Source organism: Mustela nivalis, assembly GCF_964662115.1.
Source record: "Mustela nivalis genome assembly, chromosome: 18".
NCBI classification, from domain to species: domain Eukaryota; kingdom Metazoa; phylum Chordata; class Mammalia; order Carnivora; family Mustelidae; genus Mustela; species Mustela nivalis.
In genome coordinates this window covers 52,801,436-52,821,124 of record NC_139037.1, presented here as the reverse complement: position 1 = coordinate 52,821,124, position 19,689 = coordinate 52,801,436, and the positions used below count along the sequence as shown (strand labels likewise).

The following is a 19,689-nucleotide window of genomic DNA, read 5'->3' as shown; positions in this document are numbered from 1 at the left end:
TAAATATATATATATATATATGTAAAATCTCTTCTTTTCCTGCCATTATAACTGCTATCTTCATCACTTGTACTGCAGTGGAGTTTGGGCCCTATATCTCCAAGGTCTTGAGGCCAGAGACAATCTGTCAGAATGTTTTCCTGAATTCAATGTAAATATATTAGACATTTGTTCATTTTATTTATATATAATTCACATGCCATAAAGTTGATACCTCCAGTGTACAATTAAGTGGCTTTTTGTGAATTCACAATTTTGTAAAACCTATCACTACTAACTCCAGAGCAATTTCAAAACACAAAACATCACAAAAAAGCATTTAAATACATAAAACAGTTAATTATAAAAATAAAGGAACTTTTGATAACACGATTATAGTACAGGACTTTAACACCCCATTTACATCATGGTTCTTACCTTTCCCTTATTGATGTGGTGTATCACATTGATTTGCAAATCTTGAACCACCCTTGCAATCCAGGAGTAAATCCTGCTTGATCATGGTGTATGATTCTTTGAATTTGGTTTGTTAGTATTTATTCAGATTTTTTTGCATCTGTGTTCACCAGGGATATTGGCCTGTAGTTCTCTTTTTTTAGTGGTGTCTTTATCGGGTTTTGGTATCATGATAATACTGGCCTCATAAATTGAATTTGGAAGTTTTCTTTTTTTTTTTTTTTTTTTTTTTTTTTTGGAAAGGTTTGAGAAGAGTAGGTATTAACTCTACTTTAAATGTTTGGTAGAATTCATCTGTGAAGCCATCTGGCCTGGACTTGAATTTGTTGGGAGTTTTATGATTACTGATTAAGTTTCTTTTCTGGTTATCAGTCTGTTCACTTTTTATTTATTACTTTCTCCAGTTGTGGAAGTTTATGCTCTAGGAATTTATCCATTTCTTCTAAGTTGTTCAATTTGTTGGCATATAGTATTTAATAACATTCACTTACAATTGTATTTCTATGGTGTTGGTTGTTATTTCTCCCTCTCATTTGTCATTTTATTTGAGTCCTTTCTCTTCTTGGTAAGTCTGGCTAGAGGTTTATCAATTTTTTTGAGGTTTATCAATTTTATTTATTTATTTTTTTTTCAAAGAACCAGCTCCTGGTCTCATTGATCTGTTTTGTTTTAGTTTCTACATCATTTATTTCTGTCCTAATCTTTACTATTTCCTTTCTTCTGATGGTTTTAGGTTTTCTTTTTCTTTTTCTAGCTCCTTTAGGTATAATATTAGGTTGTTTATTTCAGATTTTTCTTGCTTCTTGAGGTACTCCTGTATTTCTGTATTTCTATAAACTGTATTTCTGGGGAACCTGGGTGGCTCAGTCATTAAGCATCTGCTTCAGCTCAGGTCATGATCCCAGATTCCTGGGATCAAGCCCCACATCAGACTCCCTGCTTAGTGGGAGGCCTGCTTCTCCCTCTCCCACTCCCCCTGCTTGTGTTCCCTCTCCCACTGTTTCTCTCTGTCAAATAAATAAATAAAATATTTTAAACTGTATTTCTATAAACTCTCCACTTAGAACCACTTTTGCTGTATCCCATAGATTTGGGGCCATTGTGTTTTCATTTTCATTTATTTCCATATACTTAAAAAAATTTTAATTTTATTTCCTGGTTGATCCATTCATTGTTTAGTAACATGTTGTTTAACGTCTGTATATTTGTCATCTTCCCACATTTTTTCTTATGGTTGACTTTTTTTCATAGCATTGTGTTCAGAAAATACGCATGGTATGAATTTGATCTTAAATTTATTGAGGCTGTTTTATGGGCCAATATATGACGTATTCTGGAGAATGTTCTGTGTGCGTGTGAAAAGAATGTGTATTTGCCATTTTAGGATGGAATGTTCTGAATACATCTGTTAAGTCCATCTGTTCCAGTGGGTCATTCAAAGCCACTGTTTTCATGTTGGCTTTCTGTTTAGGTTATCTGTCCACTGATGTAAGCAGGGTGTTAAAGTCCCATACTATAATTGTATTATCAATTAGTTCCTTTATTTTTGTAATTAACTGTTTTATGTATTTAAATGCTCCTATGGAAAAAAATGCTCTGGTGTTGGGTGCACAAATATTTATAATTGTTTTATCTTCTTGTTGGCTTGTCCTCTTTATTATTATTATTTTTTAAGATTTTATTTATTTATTTGACAGAGATCACAAGTAGGCAGAGAGGCAAGCAGAGAGAGAGGGGGAAACAGGCTCCCTGCTGAGCAGAAAGCCCAATGCAGGGCTGGATCCCAGGACCCTGAGATCATGACCTGAGCCAAAGGCAGAGGCCTTAACCCACTGAGCCACCAAGGTGCCCCAAGACTGGCTTTTTGAACAGCTAAACGTAATTGACAGAACCTGAGCTTCACTGGGAAAAAAAAAGAAGACTCAATCACATGAAAGAGGAAACATTACAACAGATAACATAGAAATACAAAAGATCATAAGAAAGTCTAAACAGTCCAACGCATTGGAGAACCTAAAAAATACCTAGAAATATACGATCCACAAAGCCTAAATCACAAATAAAATCTTAACAGACTAATGACAAGGAAGGACATGGAATCAGTTATCAAAATCTCCCAACCAAAAAATAAGCCATTGGGCTGGAGGGGGCAGGGATCAGGGTTTGGTTTTCTCACTACCCCTCTAATACTCCAGGAGTTTTTCATGTGCTTGAGCAAAGGAAACTTTTCTTACATAGTTGCACACAAAGATTTCATTTCTGATTTTCCCTAGACTGTGCTCCAATCTGCTTGTTTCAGTCCATTGCAAAAGGGGAAAACTTTTCTGATGGTTAGATCTGTCACCAAATATTGTGATCTATTCACTATGTTGAAGATCACTTGGTTTTTACCTGTAGCCAATTTCTCTTTATTCCCATATGATACTACTGATTATACTCACAAGCCTATGGGTGTTAACCTATGAAATTACATTGCTACAACTAGGTGTTTGCCTATTTTGAGTCCATCTTTCCCCAGTCGTAACCATACAGGCTGAACTAAACATCATTTTTGTCAGTTGTATGACCCCTGGTCCCCCCATATTCTTTTCCTTATGTAAATATGATCTGTTTCCCTGTATCCAAGGAAAATGAATATGGGCTAACTCCCTTCTCAAGGTTTTTAGAAAAGACCCCTTTAGGATGAAATGATTTTTCACAAAATGTCATATTATCATACAAAATGCATTCATCATTCTGCACCTCATCCTATTTTGTACAATAATTTTAAAGCTGTGTACTTACTTCTTGTCAAAATTTTGCAAAAATGGTATAAAGATGCAGGGGCTTTCAATGCCATAAACAGGCATATATTTTTGAGTTCCTAGGCAAATTCACTGTCACTGTTATTAATCCACATTTTTAATATTCCTTTTTACAAATATAACATGTACTCATTTTTTTTGAACTCTATTCATTTTAGGGCCTTCTAATAGGTAATGAGAATATTGACATTTATCTGAGTATGGAATCCTGGAAAACAGTATGGTTAAGAAATTCCTTAATGCTTTCTCTTCCAGGAAACAGCTTACAGCAAAAAATACCCCTTCTTATATTACTTGGTAGGACTTACAGTCTATAGTTTACTTGGAACAAAGCCAGGCACAAGTCCTTTAAAGTACCCCACCCTTTTGTAAATAATTAGGTGAACTGATTACCCCTACTGATCAGCCAGAATTCAATACCTGTAACATGACTTAATCAAATATTAAGTTCTCTCCTTCTTCCAAGGTTCCAGAACCTGAACACTGGCTCATCTTAAGATTGTAATTAGGAAAAACACTTCCTGCTAACAGACCCTCAAAAAAGAGGGCTGACCTCAGGGTAAAATATTTCCTGATCAGGATACCTGCGTGGCTCAGTTGGTTGAGTGTCTGACTTGTGATTGTGGTTTAGGTCATGATCTCATGCGTCCTGGGATCAAACTCCTACAGCAATGCCTCAGGCCCTGCTTCAGGCTCTGCACTCAGTAGGGAGTCTGCTTAGGATTCTCTCTCCCTCTCCTTCTGTACCTCTCCCCACTCTCTCTCTAAAATAAATAAAAATCTTTAAAAAAAATTTCCTGATTAACTATACGTCATGCTACCTGCTTATATACTACCACATCTCTTCTTCTTGCTAGTCTTATTTACTCCTCTTTAGAAAACCTTTTTTTCCTGTCAGACATTGAGATTTTTGTATGTCTTGTGATCAGAGAAATTTCTCTATTGCAAGAATGTTTTGTATATATCTCTCTCCTTACCTAAGTCTAGATTTTTAAATTTTGATAGTGATAAATACATGTTCCATGTGTGCTTAAAAAGTGTATACTCTGTTTTTGTGATGCAGAGTTTAATTTTTAATTCACCTAGGTTTGTGTTTTTCTAAAATTTGAAATCTAATGATTTTGAAATCTTTAATCTTTAATAATTTGCATCCTTTTTATAATGTTATAAGAGGGAGACACATATCAAAGTCTTCCTGTGATTGAGGAAATACTTTTTTTCACCTGTGAATGTGTTCATTTTGCTGACTTATAAATTTTATAAGCAACAGAATTCCCCATAAACAAAATAGGTGCATGGCTTTCACCTATAATTGGCTTCTCCACAACTGTTTGATGGAAGTTCTACAACTTCCACAGTCTGATGGAACTTTGCTTGTGAACATGGGAGTCCATGCTGAAACCAACATGTATTGTTGACAATATTGCATAGTACAGCATAATCTATATAATCTACCTTCTGCTAGATCTCCAAATGTATCCCCAAAACTATTTTTTAATGTGTAGGAAACAAATTCATGGGATGATTTGATAATATGATTGGATTCTTTCTTCAGCTATATCTGGATGACTTACATTTAAAACCAAAGATGTACATTATGAACATAATCAAGTTAAGAAATCTGTCAAAATGGATCCTTACTGTCACAACCTGAAAGAATTCTTCCTAGTGTCAAAACCAACACTTGCAAAGGTAGGAAATTTTTGAGCCATCCTTTATTGATAACAAAATATCACAGTTATTGGGGGGAAAACTGCAAAAGTAATGAACTTGCAAAGTCTTTCAGATGAATTTTCACTAGTCAGACATTCATAGTGGGGAGATCTTAAAATTATACTGAATGGGCACCATATTTAAGCAAGTGTAAAACATTACTAAACATCAATAAATAACTACCTCAGAGAAATCTTAAAATGTAATATACATGGCAACATTTTCACCCAAAATTTAATCTTTGTGGGATCATCACAATGTTAATTTTGGAGTGAAAAACTTAGAGTTTCTAATATTAGTCAAATTTTAGTAAATGCTAAGGAATTCAAACGTAATGAACATCAAGACTCTAAGCATTACTTTAAAGCTTATGAAATGTCATATAATGTACATGTCAGTGAAACCTTACAAATTTTATATATTAAAAGTCTTTTTATACAAAATGAAACAGAAAAGGAGCAAAGTGCTAAAATATAAAATAATTTTTTAATGAAAACACATTAGTTACTTTGGATAAAAGTAAAGTGAACTTGACAGAAGCCATCCAGATGGTCAAGAGATACATGAAAAGATGTTCATCACCACTTACTATCAGAGAAATGGAAATCAAAAGTACAATGAGATATCGCCTCACACCTGTAAGAATGTCTAAAATCAACACAAGAAACAATGAGTGTTAGCAAAGACTTGGAGAAAAAGGACTATTTCACTTAGCATTATACCATCTAGCTCCATTCATGTTGTTGCAAATGGCAAGATGTCACTCTTTTATGGTTGAATAATCTGAACCAGTTTGCATTCCCACAGACGGTACAGGAGGGTTCCTTTTTCTCCATACCCTTGCCAGACGTTATTTCTTGTTCTCAGTTTCTGAGGAAAGCAACTTTCACCCTTAAAATGTAACCATGTTAACTTTCAACACACATGTCCCGCACAACTCCAACTTTACCTCACTGCTCAAACATGAACTTAAATTGGCAGGAAGTAGTCCCATCCCACTGGACACAAAATAAGTAGGAAAGGTTAAAAATTAAAAAAAAAAAAAAAAAAAAAGCACAAGGACGCCAGATCCTGTCCAGCCGCTGAGCAGTCCCGGTCTCTCTCCGGAAATCCTAGCTAGAGCAAACGTCAGGACTCGCCAAGTGCCGGAAGTTCTCCGCCCAGTTTCCGCCTGGCCCCGCCCTTCCGACATCTTGGTTCCACCGGCCATTTCAGTTTCGCTCCCATTACCGGAAGCACTCCTCTATAGCTCCACCCCATCCTGTCCCCCGAGTTTAGGGCCGAGGTCTGGCGGGGCTTGAGTTCCCCCCCTGCCGGAAGCGCAAAATCCAGGATTCGCCCCAGCCCCGCCCACACGCTATGCGCTTCAGAGCCTGGCCACTGTTCGCACACCTCCCATTACCGGAAGCAGTACCCTCAGGCCCTGCCCAGTCCCGCGGCTCCACCGGCGCGCACGCGCAGTTTTTCACCGACCCGGAAGCGGCTGTCAGGGAGCGAAAGTCAAATGGGCCTCTGAGGGCTTTTAACGTGCTCCTATCTGCGTCAGAACCTCAGTCCCCAGGCCTTCACCCCTGAGGTCTGGGGTCTCCACGCACATTCGAGCCCCTTCACCCGCGTCTCCCACCGCGGTAAGTAGCGTGTCGCGGAGACACACAGAATCCTTCGGGCGGCACTGCCAGCCCGGGAGTCCCGGGGCCTTTCGTTCCCATCGAGTCGGTCCCTGCCTGTGGTCTCTGGCCCTCGGGCCTTCAGACGTCGCCTGCTGCGCTGTCTCCGTGCTTCACGCTCGGGCACCGCTCGCATCCGCGCCGTGGGAGTCCAGGGAGATGGGCGTGTGCGCCTCGCGCTGCAACCTGGCCCGCTCGGCCCACAGAGTCTCTGGCCCTGGTATCGCGCAGACCGCGTCGACCTCCTGAGACGCCCCAGTGCAGCCCCGCTTGCAGTGAGGGGACTGAGACCTCTTCGGTGCGGGCTTTCAGGAGCGGGAAATTCCCGGACGGAAGCTCGCGGGGAGTGACGGAGTAGGTCCCCTCCCCCACGCGAGGATGGGGGGCCTTGTGGATGCCGTGACTGCGGCCGAGGAGGGAGATGGGGGGAGCCGGAGAAAGAGAATGGCGGAGGAAAGTTGAGTGAGAGGGTCTGTAAGAGACGGTGAGATGGGGAGGATGCGGGAGGGACTTGCAACGAGGCCCTAAGAGCGGAAGGGCAAGTCGCCAGCGGAGAAAAGAAACGAGCGAAATGTGGAGGAAAGGGAGGCGCTCCGGAAGAAGGGGAGCCGAATAAGAGGGCCCTCGGTTAACAGAAGTGGAGTAACAAGGGCGACGCACTTCACGCAGACAGTGGGAAGGAGAGGAAAGTTTTGGGTAGACGATGCTGGGACAGAGAGGCGGTAGGGATGACCGCCCAGAGAGAAACAGCAGTGCGAGAGCTTAGCCAGAGGGTGTGACAGTGAAAGACCCCTCCCCCAGAAGATAGATAGGATAACTGACCGCTTGTTTGCTTTTCTGTGAACCGCTGGCTTTTAGGCATAGGTTAGGTTATTAATTGGGTTATCAAGTGCTTATTAATTGCTCTCTTGCCTTTCTGTAACTGCTTGGCTTAAAAATAATAGAGACGCCATGATGGCACTCCTCCCTTCCCCTTTCTTGTTTCCCTTTCCCGCCGCTCTCCTCCCGCGCGAGCCCTCATAACCGATCAGCTTACTCCCCCCTCCCCGCCGCTCTCTTCGCGGGTCCTCTGAACCAACCAGCAAACTCCAAGTATGCCTCTTTCAAAAGTTCAAACTGTCCACCAATCAATTGCGCCCCACCCAAAACTTGTTTGTACCCTCCTATATAAGACCCTGCTTCACTCCGGTCGGGGTGCTCGGTTAGCTGGAGCTGCCGACCACCCGCCGGTACCTGCGTGACAATAAACCTCTTGCTGTTTGCATCCAGTGGCAGTGTTGGATTCTTGGGTAAGGGGATCCGCGGGTCTTTCATTTGGAGGTCCCACCGAGACCATCGGACTCCTGCCCACGGATCCAACTGACTCCCACCGGGAGGTAAGCTGGCCAGCATTTAAATTTTCAGAACTGTGTGTTTTTGTTTCCTGTCGGTATAAGGTTACTTTCCCATATGGACTATTCTGGGAGGGTGTCTAACCCATGTGAATCTGAAGAGTGCCTGATTGTATGAATGTGTTCGTGCGGCTCCACGGCTTCGGCTACGGAGTCTGAGTGGGCTGCACCCTGATTCTCGCGGAACGTCATACGGCATAAGGGTCATCTACTCCTTGGAGTAGCCTGGTCCGGGGCTTATACGGATAGACCTTAGCCAAGACGTTCCTAAGCTCCCGCGAGGGACGCGAGCAGGACAGCGCCTGAAAGATCCCCCTCCCCTTGTCGACAACATCGTACACCGGGGAGGGAAACGCTACCTTTGCCTCCTGTCTCGTGTTCCCGTGTTCTTGTTTGTCTCTAGTCTTGTGAGGCCTCTGTTTGACCTATACTGCGGGTAGCGGTATAGTGTTTGTACAACAGCGTGCGTTGTTGCTCTGTATTCTGTAGGCAGCTTGAGAAGGAGCTGACGAGCTCGGACTTCTCCCCTGCCAACCCTGGGGGACGCTCCAGGGTGTCGAGGGGCCCGATTTTTTGGGGCTCCTCATCTGTCCGAGGGCTACGTCCGTCTGTCCGTTCCAGAGGAATTCCTCGGCCCTGGACGGAATCTGTCCACTGCGGGGAAATCTCGAGGCTCCCCTAGGCCGGTGGAAATTTTGCTTTCGGTAGCCTACCGAAACCGCGCAGCGACCTTTTTGTTGATTGTTCTGTGCGTGCTGTTCATTGTCCTTGGTGTTTTCTTTGAGTCTAGAATGGGGCAGACTCTCACAACCCCTCTGAGCCTCACTCTAGGCCACTGGAAAGATGTTCGAACCCGAGCCAACAACCTATCCGTAGAGATCAAAAGGAGTAAATGGCATACTCTCTGCACTTCCGAATGGCCCACCTTCAAGGTCGGATGGCCTGCAGAAGGAACCTTTAACATCAATGTTATCTTGCAGGTCAAGGAGCGAATCTGCGATCAAGGACCCCAAGGCCATCCAGATCAAGCACCTTACATTTTAATGTGGGAGAGCCTAGTCAAAGAGCCCCCTACGCCCACCTGCAAGCTCTGCAGCTGGTGCAACAGGAAATCTGGAAACCCCTAGCAGCCGCCTACAAAGAGAAACTCGACACCCCACTAAAGCCACATCCCTATAAAATAGGAGACTCCGTCTGGGTTCGCAGACATCGAGCCACAAACCTTGAACCCTGCTGGAAGGGACCCCACACCGTGCTCCTGACGACACCCACGGCACTGAAGGTTGATGGGATTGCAGCCTGGATCCACGCCTCCCACGTGAAAGCCGCGCGTCCGGAGGAGCAGACTGAACCCTTTTGGGACTCAGAATGGACCGTCCAACGCTCCCCAAATCCACTAAAGATAAGGCTCATGCATCGCTAATCTTTCTCCTTGTTTACTCCTTCCTCCCCTTTGGGGACCATAGTCCACATGTCCCCAAACAATTAACATGGCAAGTTTGGTCACAGACGGGAGAAGTTGTCTGGTCCAAAACGGGCCTACACGCACCCAATAACTGGTGGCCTAATCTTACTCCTGACTTCTGCCAGCTGGCAGCAGGCCTTGAAACTTGGGACATCCCAGATAAAAGTCCCAACGAGTTAAATGTCAACAATTCACGCTGTCCGAAGATGCGTGACTTTGGGTGTGCTTGTCCAAATGCCCGTTGTGAATTAGCCCACCATGATTTTTATGTCTGCCCCAAAGATGGCAGGAGTCGTGCCCAGGCCTACAGATGTGGAGGATATTTAGAATACTTCTGTGCTGAATGGGGCTGTGAAACTACTGGGGATGCTTACTGGAATCCTACCTCATCCTGGGATCTCATAACCGTAAAACGGGGATTCACCAAAACATGGCAGCGGGGCAAATCTAATACAGCCTTTGCCTCTATATGCCCCAGTAGTGACACCGGGGGACCAATGAGTGCAGGACTATCACTCCCATTAGTTATATCATTTACCCCCTCAGGAAGACGATTTTTAGATTGGACCTCTGGACGTACCTGGGGTCTACGCTGGGTTCTATCTGGTAAGGATAGAGGCGTTGTTTTTAAAATAAAATTAAAAATAGAAGACCCCCAGATACGCCCCGTAGGACCTAATTTAGTTTTACCAGACTCTAAACTCCCTGCGCCCGTCAGACCCCACCAGCCTACTAGGCGCCCCCAGCCTACCAGGCGCCCTCTTACAGCTAGCCCCCCAAAGCCTTCGGCCAGCCAAAGCTCTATACAAATGTCCCCTGAATCAGAGGCCCTATCAGCCGGAACTGGGGACCGACTCTATAATTTAATTCAAGGAGCCTATACGGCCCTCAATTATTCTAATCCTGATTTTTACTGAAGACTGTTGGCTCTGTTTGGTTTCAAACCCCCTCTACTATGAGGGGATAGCCATTAACGCTAACTATACCAACCACACAAGTCCCCCAAGGGCCTGCAATTCACAGGGGCATAGACTCACCCTTCCTGAAGTATCTGGTCAGGGACTATGCATAGGCCCCGTACCCAGCTCACATCAGGCGCTATGTAACACCACCATTTCGAAGATCCACCCCGGTAGCTATTATTTGGCAGCTCCCAATGGGACATATTGGGCCTGTAGCTCCGGCTTGACCCCTTGTATTGCTGCCCAAACCTTAAATGTCATCACAGATTATTGCATATTAGTTCAACTCTGGCCCAGGGTAACTTACCACAGTTCGAGTTTTGTCCTGGACTTCTTTGAGCAGGGGCAAATGTCTCGATACCGAAGGGAGCCTATATCCATGACTCTAGCCTTGCTATTGGGCATCGGGGGAATAGCAACAGGTATTGGAACAGGGACTTCCGCCTTAATTCAAGGTAATCGACTCATGCAGCTACAGGTTGCTATGAACGATGATTTAGAAGCCATAGAAAAATCTATCACAGCCTTAGAAAAATCCTTGACTTCCTTATCAGAGGTTGTACTACAGAACAGGAGAGGACTAGACCTTTTATTTTTAAAGGAAGGAGGGTTATGTGCGGCTTTAAAAGAAGAATGCTGTTTTTATGCCGACCATACTGGGGTGGTCAGAGAAACAATGGACAAGCTAAGAGAAAGATTAGCCCAAAGAAAAAAGGATTTTGAATCCCAGCAGGGCTGGTTTGAAAACTGGTTCACCCGTTCCCCTTGGTTTACAACCTTAATATCCACCCTACTGGGGCCCCTTATCATCTTATCACTGGTTCTGTTATTTGGCCCCTGCATCATAAATAGGCTTGTCCAATTCACTAAAGACCGCTTCTCCACAGTTCAGACTATGGTACTAACACAACAATATCAACTTTTAAAACAGTCAGAGTTCCGGGCAAGCCTAGACCAGGAGCAAGCCTGATGGATATAAGATTCTATCCATGATAAAGAAAAAGGGGGGAATGAAAGACCCCTCCCCCAGAAGATAGATAGGATAACTGACCGCTTGTTTGCTTTTCTGTGAACCGCTGGCTTTTAGGCATAGGTTAGGTTATTAATTGGGTTATCAAGTGCTTATTAATTGCTCTCTTGCCTTTCTGTAACTGCTTGGCTTAAAAATAATAGAGACGCCATGATGGCACTCCTCCCTTCCCCTTTCTTGTTTCCCTTTCCCGCCGCTCTCCTCCCGCGCGAGCCCTCATAACCGATCAGCTTACTCCCCCCTCCCCGCCGCTCTCTTCGCGGGTCCTCTGAACCAACCAGCAAACTCCAAGTATGCCTCTTTCAAAAGTTCAAACTGTCCACCAATCAATTGCGCCCCACCCAAAACTTGTTTGTACCCTCCTATATAAGACCCTGCTTCACTCCGGTCGGGGTGCTCGGTTAGCTGGAGCTGCCGACCACCCGCCGGTACCTGCGTGACAATAAACCTCTTGCTGTTTGCATCCAGTGGCAGTGTTGGATTCTTGGGTAAGGGGATCCGCGGGTCTTTCAACAGGAAAGAGGGAACGGAACTGGGGAGCAGAGAGGACATGGGTCGGGGGAGAGAGAGGCCGAAATCTATGGAGATGGGAACAGTGCGAAAGCTTGGGCTGAAAGAGTAAGGGAAGGTGAAATAGGTTTCAAGAGTTCCCTGGAAGGTGTAGGTGTAGTGAAAGAGAGAAAAGGGGAGAAAACCGGGCGGAGCCAGGGGAATCACAGGAAAGGAGAAACAGTGGAGAGAATCAGGAAAGAGAAAGACTCGAACACATTAATAGACAGAAATCCTTGGGAGGGAGAAGGAAGGGCAACCGAGATCTGGATGAGTGGTGGTTAATGGGACATGGGGCTCCATAATGTATTTAACTTTAAATTTGCCTGTTTGAATCGAACGGTTGAGAAAGAAAATATCAACTGTTTATAAGGCTCGTGCATTTAATAATTATTAGCATCATAAGATAGCTTGCGTTTGCAACCCTTGATCAGCCAGAGAGAGGGGAGAGACCTGTGTCAGTCAGTCATGGATCACCCTCTTATCTTGGGATCGCATGGGGAGAGGGATTGGAACTAGAAATTCCTGAATCAATCCTTTCATGATTTTTTTTAAAGCAATATTAAAAGTGTTTCTTTTTCTTTGAAATGGATTTGCTTTTTCTTTCTACGTCTCTTACATTTAATTCATTTTGTAAGTCAGATTGAGGTAAATGTTAGCGTATTGGACATCAACTATTCTGTAAATCATCATTAAGTTCTGCAATAGTGGTGACATCTTAAACCAGCTCTTATGATTCTTTCTAAATGTTAGGTAGTTGTATTATGTTAAAAGCTTTGACCCAAAGGTTTCCTGGGTTGCTTAATCAGTTAAGCTTTTAACACTTGATATCAACACAGGTCATGATCTCAGGGTTGTGAGATCCAGCCCCAGCTAGGGCTCTGTGCTGGGGTTGGAGTCAGCTTGGGAGTCCCTCTCCCCCTCTCAATCAATCAGTCAATGAAAGCTTTGGGGCGCCTGGGTGGCTCAGTGGGTTAAAGCCTCTGCCTTCCGCTCAGGTCATGATCCCAGGGTCTTGGGATCAAGTCCCAAGTCAGGCACTCTGCTCAGCGGGGAGCCTGCTTCCTCCTCTCTCTGCCTGCCTCTCTGCCTCCTTGTGATCTCTGTCAAATAAATAAATAAATAATCTTTTTTTTTTTTTAAAGGAAAGAAAGCTTTGACTCCAGAAGATACTAGATTTTTTAAAAATTACAACCTGTTTTTTTTTTTTTCTTAATACATTGTGTGTACTTGAGAACCCCTGCATTCATTCTACTCATTTTCATATATTGGAACATTATTTGGTAGTTAGTAAATAACTTTGGACTATTTCAATGCATGTCTGGTAAGGGTGCCCATGATCTTAATAGTCAGAAACTAGTTAAGTAAGTTAGTCTGACATTCCCTGGTGTCTCTTCTTCCTTGATGTGATTTGTTTAATTAGTGAGGTGCCAGCTCCAAAGTAGATGTTCCCTTTAGGTCCCTCAGGTCCTTTGTATGAACATATAGAAGGTGGGGCTGGATTGACTCTGAACTTTGTTCCGGTAGAACTGATCTATTTGTGGTGAGGTAATATGCTCAGAGCTTACCTCCACAGATGACTCTCTTTCAAAGTATTCAGTACCAAATCTCTGTGTTTATCATTTTATGTGTTTAAAATATTTCCTCATTGATGGAGTACTTGGGTGGCTCTGTCAAGTGGGCATCAGGGTTCAGCTCAGGTCATGATCCTGGGATCCTGGTCCAGCCGCAAATATTGGGCTCCCTGCTTAGCAGGGAGTCTGTTTCTCTCTCTCTCTCTCTCTCTCTCTCTCTCTCTCTTCCCCTCCTTGCTTGTTCTCTCTCTCAAATAAATAAATTCAATCTTTAAAAAATAATAAAATAAAATATTTCCCCATTGATTAAAACCACGAAAGAAGTTTCTTTTGCTCAGGCATGTTTTGGATGATCTTGGAATTTTTCTTTTTTTAATGTCACATTTTTTTTTTCTTATGGAGTGCCTTTTATTTATATTTATTTACTTATTTAACTTACTTATTTAAGTGAGCTCCACACCCAGTCTGGGGCTTGATCTCTCAAGCCAAGATCAAGTCCCATGCTGTACCTACTGAGACAGCCAGACACTCTGATCCTTGAATTTTTGAAATGGAGTTGATATGATCAGGATAAAGAAAAGTGCCCCATGTTTCATTAGGGTGCCCTTTCACAATCCAGTTACATGTAATTAATTCTCACTGAACTCAGAGGTTCTCAAGGTAACTTGTGATAAGACTTCCTTCCTAGGCCTCAGTAAACACAGCTGAAGCATGGAGATGAAGGACAAGAGCAGGAAATCGGAATGACCATGATCCCTAAAGTGATTGAAATTTTGCACCTGTGTCCGTGTGGCATTTTTCTGCAGGAGGTTTTTACCCGTTGTAATTAGAAGATTAAGTTGGTCCTAGCCCAACAATAGTGAACATTACTGTGAGGAAAGAGGCAAGGCCTAGGCTCAGCCAGAGAATAAATTTACAGAGAGTAAATCTGAAGTCCTGTCATGTCAGTCACTGGCATTAAATTCTCCACTGGCTTTCCATCACCTTCATGAAAAAAATCCAGACTCCTGGATATGATAGTGGAAAGCAAGACAACAAAAGAAAAATAGGTAAATGGTAAAAAGTAGGCAAAAGACCACAATAGACATTTCTTTGGAGAAGATACACAGATGGATGGCCACTAAGCTCATGCAGACGTGCTCAGTGATCCTAGTCATTAGGGAACTGCACATCAGAACCACAGAGTGATACTACTGCATACCCACTTGTGTGACTCTACTCAAAAAAAAAAAAAAGTGTAGGCTCCGAAAAAAACTGAAAGACCCCTCTCCCCTTGCTAAAGGCTTGTTTAAGTAACCTGATGTCCCCACAGCACCCCCTCTCCCCTTGCTGAAGGCTTGATTGTCCCCATAGCCGGATGGCAACACATACCAGGATGTCTATTGTCTATGGTCAACCGGCCTGTCAAAAAGGGAAGACAAATGAGGAATAGAGTGTACCTGGGACTTTCCAGAGTGCTGAGGCAAGGCCCGCCAGAACAAACGGCTGTCCTTGCCTTAAACCCAACGCCTGACTATGCTTGATTTAAATTAACCAATCAGATCCCTGTAACCATGCATCTGCTTCTGTAAGCTTGCTTCCCGCCACCCCAACCCTGCCCTATATAATCTGCTCCCCAACCTAGCCCGGCGCGCCCAGTCCACAAAGGCTGATGCGTCCGCAGGCGCCTGTGTAACCAATAAACCTCTTGCAACTTGTATCCAGTGGAGGCTTGGTGTCTGCTTCTTGGGTGCGGATCAAGGGTCTTTCAGAACAAGCCCTGGAAAGAAGGTGGTGAAACTGAAAGTATTGTGCACTGCCCCAAGGACTGAAAACAGTGCATCCCCTAAAAAAAAAAAAAAGTTAGTGATTTCTTTATAAAAGTAAATATAAAATTATCAGATAATCCACAGATCCACTGGTGGGTACATACCCAGAGAAATTATAAACAGGAAAGTGATCAGGTATTTTTACATTTCCTGAGTCTGGTTAATTTACTTTATCTGTCTTTATCTGTCTGATCAGCAGCATGTTAAACTGGACACTCCTTTAAACATGTATTTTCATGGCTTTCAGGACATCTTGCTGTTGACAAATCTTATCTCTCATCTGTGTGTTTCAATTTTCTTCTCTCAACTCTATTCACTTTTCAGCTGATTCACTTCCTCTCCAATTCTTCCTCAGCTCCCTGCTCTCTGATTGGACGAGCACCCCACAAGACAGTCATGGACCTCTTCTCTATACCCAGTGACTTTCCATGTCACCATGTCTCGTGGCTTTAAATACCCAGGGGTGGGACACCTGGGTGGCTCAGTTGGTCAAGCAAGCTGCCTTTGGCTCAGGTCATGAGAGGATCAATGACCTGATCCTCTCAGGTCAAGGGGATCAAATCCTTCTTTGGGCTCCTAGTTCAGCAGGGAGCCTGCTTCTCCCTCTGTGTGCTCTGCCTGGCACTCCCCCTGCTTGTGCACTCTCTCTGACAGATGAATGAATAAAATCTTAAACAAACAAACAAACAAACAAACCAGCAGTCTCCCAGATTCATACTCCATCTCAGACTTCTTCCCTAAATGTAGATTTTCTTCACTGCCTGTCTCCTTGACATCTCTGCTGAGACGTCTCCACCATACAGTGTCCAAACATGACCTCCTGAACTCCCCCAAATTGTGTTCCCTGCAGTCCTCCACCTCCCAGTTAAGAGCAGTGCCAACTTCCTGGATCTTAGGTGACCATATTGTTTTCAAAATACATAGCATATTATGCTTTTCGTGTGTGTTTTCTCTTAAAGAGTGAAAGGAAGAAAAAAAAAAAGCAAAAACCAAAGACTGTATGGGTGAGAGACTACATGGTTTCCAAAATTCACTTGAGATGAAGAACAGTGTCTGAAGACGATGGCCAAACGTTCCTGATCTGCTTCTGTGACCTGATACCCTGCTTGTCCCCTCCTTCCTCACTGGGATTGAGGCCCACAGATGTCCTGCTGTTTTGAGGGCCAGGGTCAGGACTGCCTCAGGGCTTTCCAAGGGTGGTCCCTCTGTCTAGAATTCTCTGACTCTTCAAATGCTGGGGTGGACTTCCTTCCCCAGGTGTTTGTTGCCATATCACCTTCTCGTGATGCCATCTATGAAACTGCCGTGTCCCATTCCAGCCTCCCCCCACCCGCACTCTGGCCTGTTAGGCCTCTCTGCATGGATCTCGGCTACTTCCTCTTCCACTGTCTGGTTACCGGGGATGGTCCCACAAGAGAGCAGAGCCACAGGTGGGTGGGCTGCTGGGCTGGTCTCTTCTGAGTCGTGTTCCACCCTGACTGCCCATGGGATTGCTGAGGCATTTTGTGGATTCCTCATGGTCCCAGTCCCCAGGGATTTCTTGTGTAATGGGGCTCAGCCTCAGTGGTGTTGAAAGGGCCCCAGATGATTCTGATCTATATCCAGCATTGAGCCCCAGGCCAGCTCCTCCATTGATAAGGACTGGAAGCAGCCCCTAATCTGGAGAGAAGTGAGGGGGCTGTTCTCTGCATAGGGTGTTATCAGGGCAGGTCTGTGACTTGAAGGGAGGCTCAGTGCAGCCCAGATCCCCTCTGCTGCAGCTTCTGTGTGCGCTTCACCAGGAGGGGAGCAAGTTCTGCAGGAAGAGGTCAGAACACTCACGTGCTGGTCTCCATGTAGCAGCTTACTGTCCCCGAATCTGCACTGTGCCCGTGGGCAGCAGAGGTCTGTGTCCCACATGGGGGGATCTTCCCGTATGTGGGGGTGTGGCACAGGCAGGTGAATGTTGACTCAGTTCTAAACAGTATACATTTGATGCTCAGGATTGATGTTTCAAGACCCATCTTGCCTGGGAGAAAGCCCAGAAGAGGGAGAAGAAAGCCCAGGAGTCAGGAATGACTCTTTCTCAGGTAAAGTCCTGTCTCGGTTCCTTGTTCTGTGCTCTGTGTCCTCACCTCCATGTGGCCAAGCTCGTCACACTTGGAAGGGTCCCTCATGCCAGGTTGGCTCATGCTCAGCCCAGGGCCTTCCCTCAGTCCCTCTGTCTGCTTGCAGATTCCAGCTCAGACACTTTGTGTATGTATTTAATGAAGATCAAAGTTAAATGTTATTTCAGAAAAAAATTTCTTGCAGGGCTGTTTTTGTAAGCAGGCTAAATAGAATAGCATTGACGATTTTATTTACATTTAATACAATTTATTTACATTTATTATACCTGAGATACTGAAATGCACATGAGTAAAAGCCGAGAGATAACGAAGATTTATTCTAAAAACAGATATATAGAGACTCCAACTTTGATTTCAGTTACTTTCAGTGTGTGTGTTTTCATGTGCACACATTTATGGGCAGGAGTCTGTAGTGTGTAAAAAAGTTGTCATGTCATAAATACCTTTTATTTTAACTTTGAAAGTATGTTTAAAATATTTTTCATGGCCTAAAATTTTTTCTACACCACTACACGAATAAGCTACGAGTAAGAGCACTAACTGTATGTTTATGCATGTGTGTGTGCATGTTTCTATAGTAATCTTTTATCCAGGCTTATGTTTCAGCCTTGAACTTGTTTCAGGTTTTCTCCATTAGCAAACCCTCTGTCAACAGATTTTTACTCTTGTATCCATTACTTTACTGTCTGGTTGTTACGGGGTCTATCCTAAAGTCTGACCATTTGGTTGAGGTGGAGGCTGTGCTGAGTATTACCTGTCTGACCAGAGGCACATTCCTTAGAGCGTAACAGAGTTGGGTCTTGTGTAAGAGGGAAACAAATACTAACTTAATGGGATACTATGTTTTTAAACACGTTAACACTTGTAAAGCATGAGGGTAATACTAACCATATGGGGAGTGTACAAAACTTTTAGTCGGTTCAGTTATCATCAGCTTTCCATTTTTCCAGTTTTCACCTTTCATTGACACTTCTGTGCATTTGGTCATCCGGGAAGACATTGTTCATGGCCGAGCTCATGCAGAAATTAGCTATCATACAGCGGTGTATACAACACAATATTTAGAACTTACATATAGTCTACCATTTGTTGAATTTTTTCACTTGTGTATTTTATCTGGCATAGTATTATAAAATTCGGTAGTTTAGCTGATGGAAATTCCCTGGTAGAAAAGTGTAACAAATCAATACTGGGAATATAGGACTTGCTCAAAATGATCTTTAATGTATTTATCTGGTTATTCAATTCTCACTGACTGCACTTCCTCTTTCCTTCTCTGATTTTTGTGAAATAAAAATCCTTCTCTGATGGCCTCTTGGTGAAATATACTTTCACTTCAGGAACGGTTGACCTTCAGGGATGTGGCCATCGAGAGAATTCGATGTTTAATTGCTGTTTAATGGCTGAGAAACACTCAATTGTGGTTGTGTATGTATGTGTACACACACACACACACACTCATCTCCTTTATCCATTCCTCTATCAACTGATACTTCACTGCTTCATAATTTGGTTATTATAAATAACGCTACAGTAAACATAGGGGTGCATATATCCTCTTGAATTAGTGTTTTTTATATTTTTTGGGTAAATACGAAGTAGTTCCATTACTGTTTGGAAGTTAGTTCTACTTTTACTTGAGGAACCTCCATACTGTCTTCCACAATATCCACATCAGTTTGAATTCCTGCACACAGTGCAGGAGGATTCCTTTTTCTCCACATCCTTGCCAAGATTTGCTCCTTGTCGTCAAAATGATTTTTCAGGAACGCCACTTTCACCTTAATAGAATGTAACCACGTTAGCGTTCAACACAAAGGGCCCACAAAACTCCATCCTTTACCTCAAACTTTTGAAAACATCAACTTAAATGGGCAGGCAGTAGTCCTGCTCCACAGGACGCGGCAGAAATTGGCAGGGATGAAAATTCCGAAACCACGTAGTGGGAGCAGAGGCAGAGAAAACCAGGCTCCATCCAGATCCCGCATGAGGTCCCGGTTGTGTTCCCAGGCTCCAGACCCTGGTCGTTTGGGCTCCCTGAACGCCGGAATCTCCCGGTCCACGCCCTAGCCAGGGCCCGCCGAACGGTAATGGCCTCGACTCCGACGGCGCAGACATGGCGACCCTTCCCGCGCGCCCGTTGCCGGAAGCTCTATGCCGTT

General features: G+C 43.9%; 1 long non-coding RNA gene across 1 annotated transcript in view; it reads right to left on the bottom strand.

The window, feature by feature from the left end:
* LOC309852832 overlaps positions 1 to 19,689 on the bottom strand; it is a 642,903-nt gene that overhangs the window by 570,637 nt on the left and 52,577 nt on the right. The window lies entirely within an intron of this gene.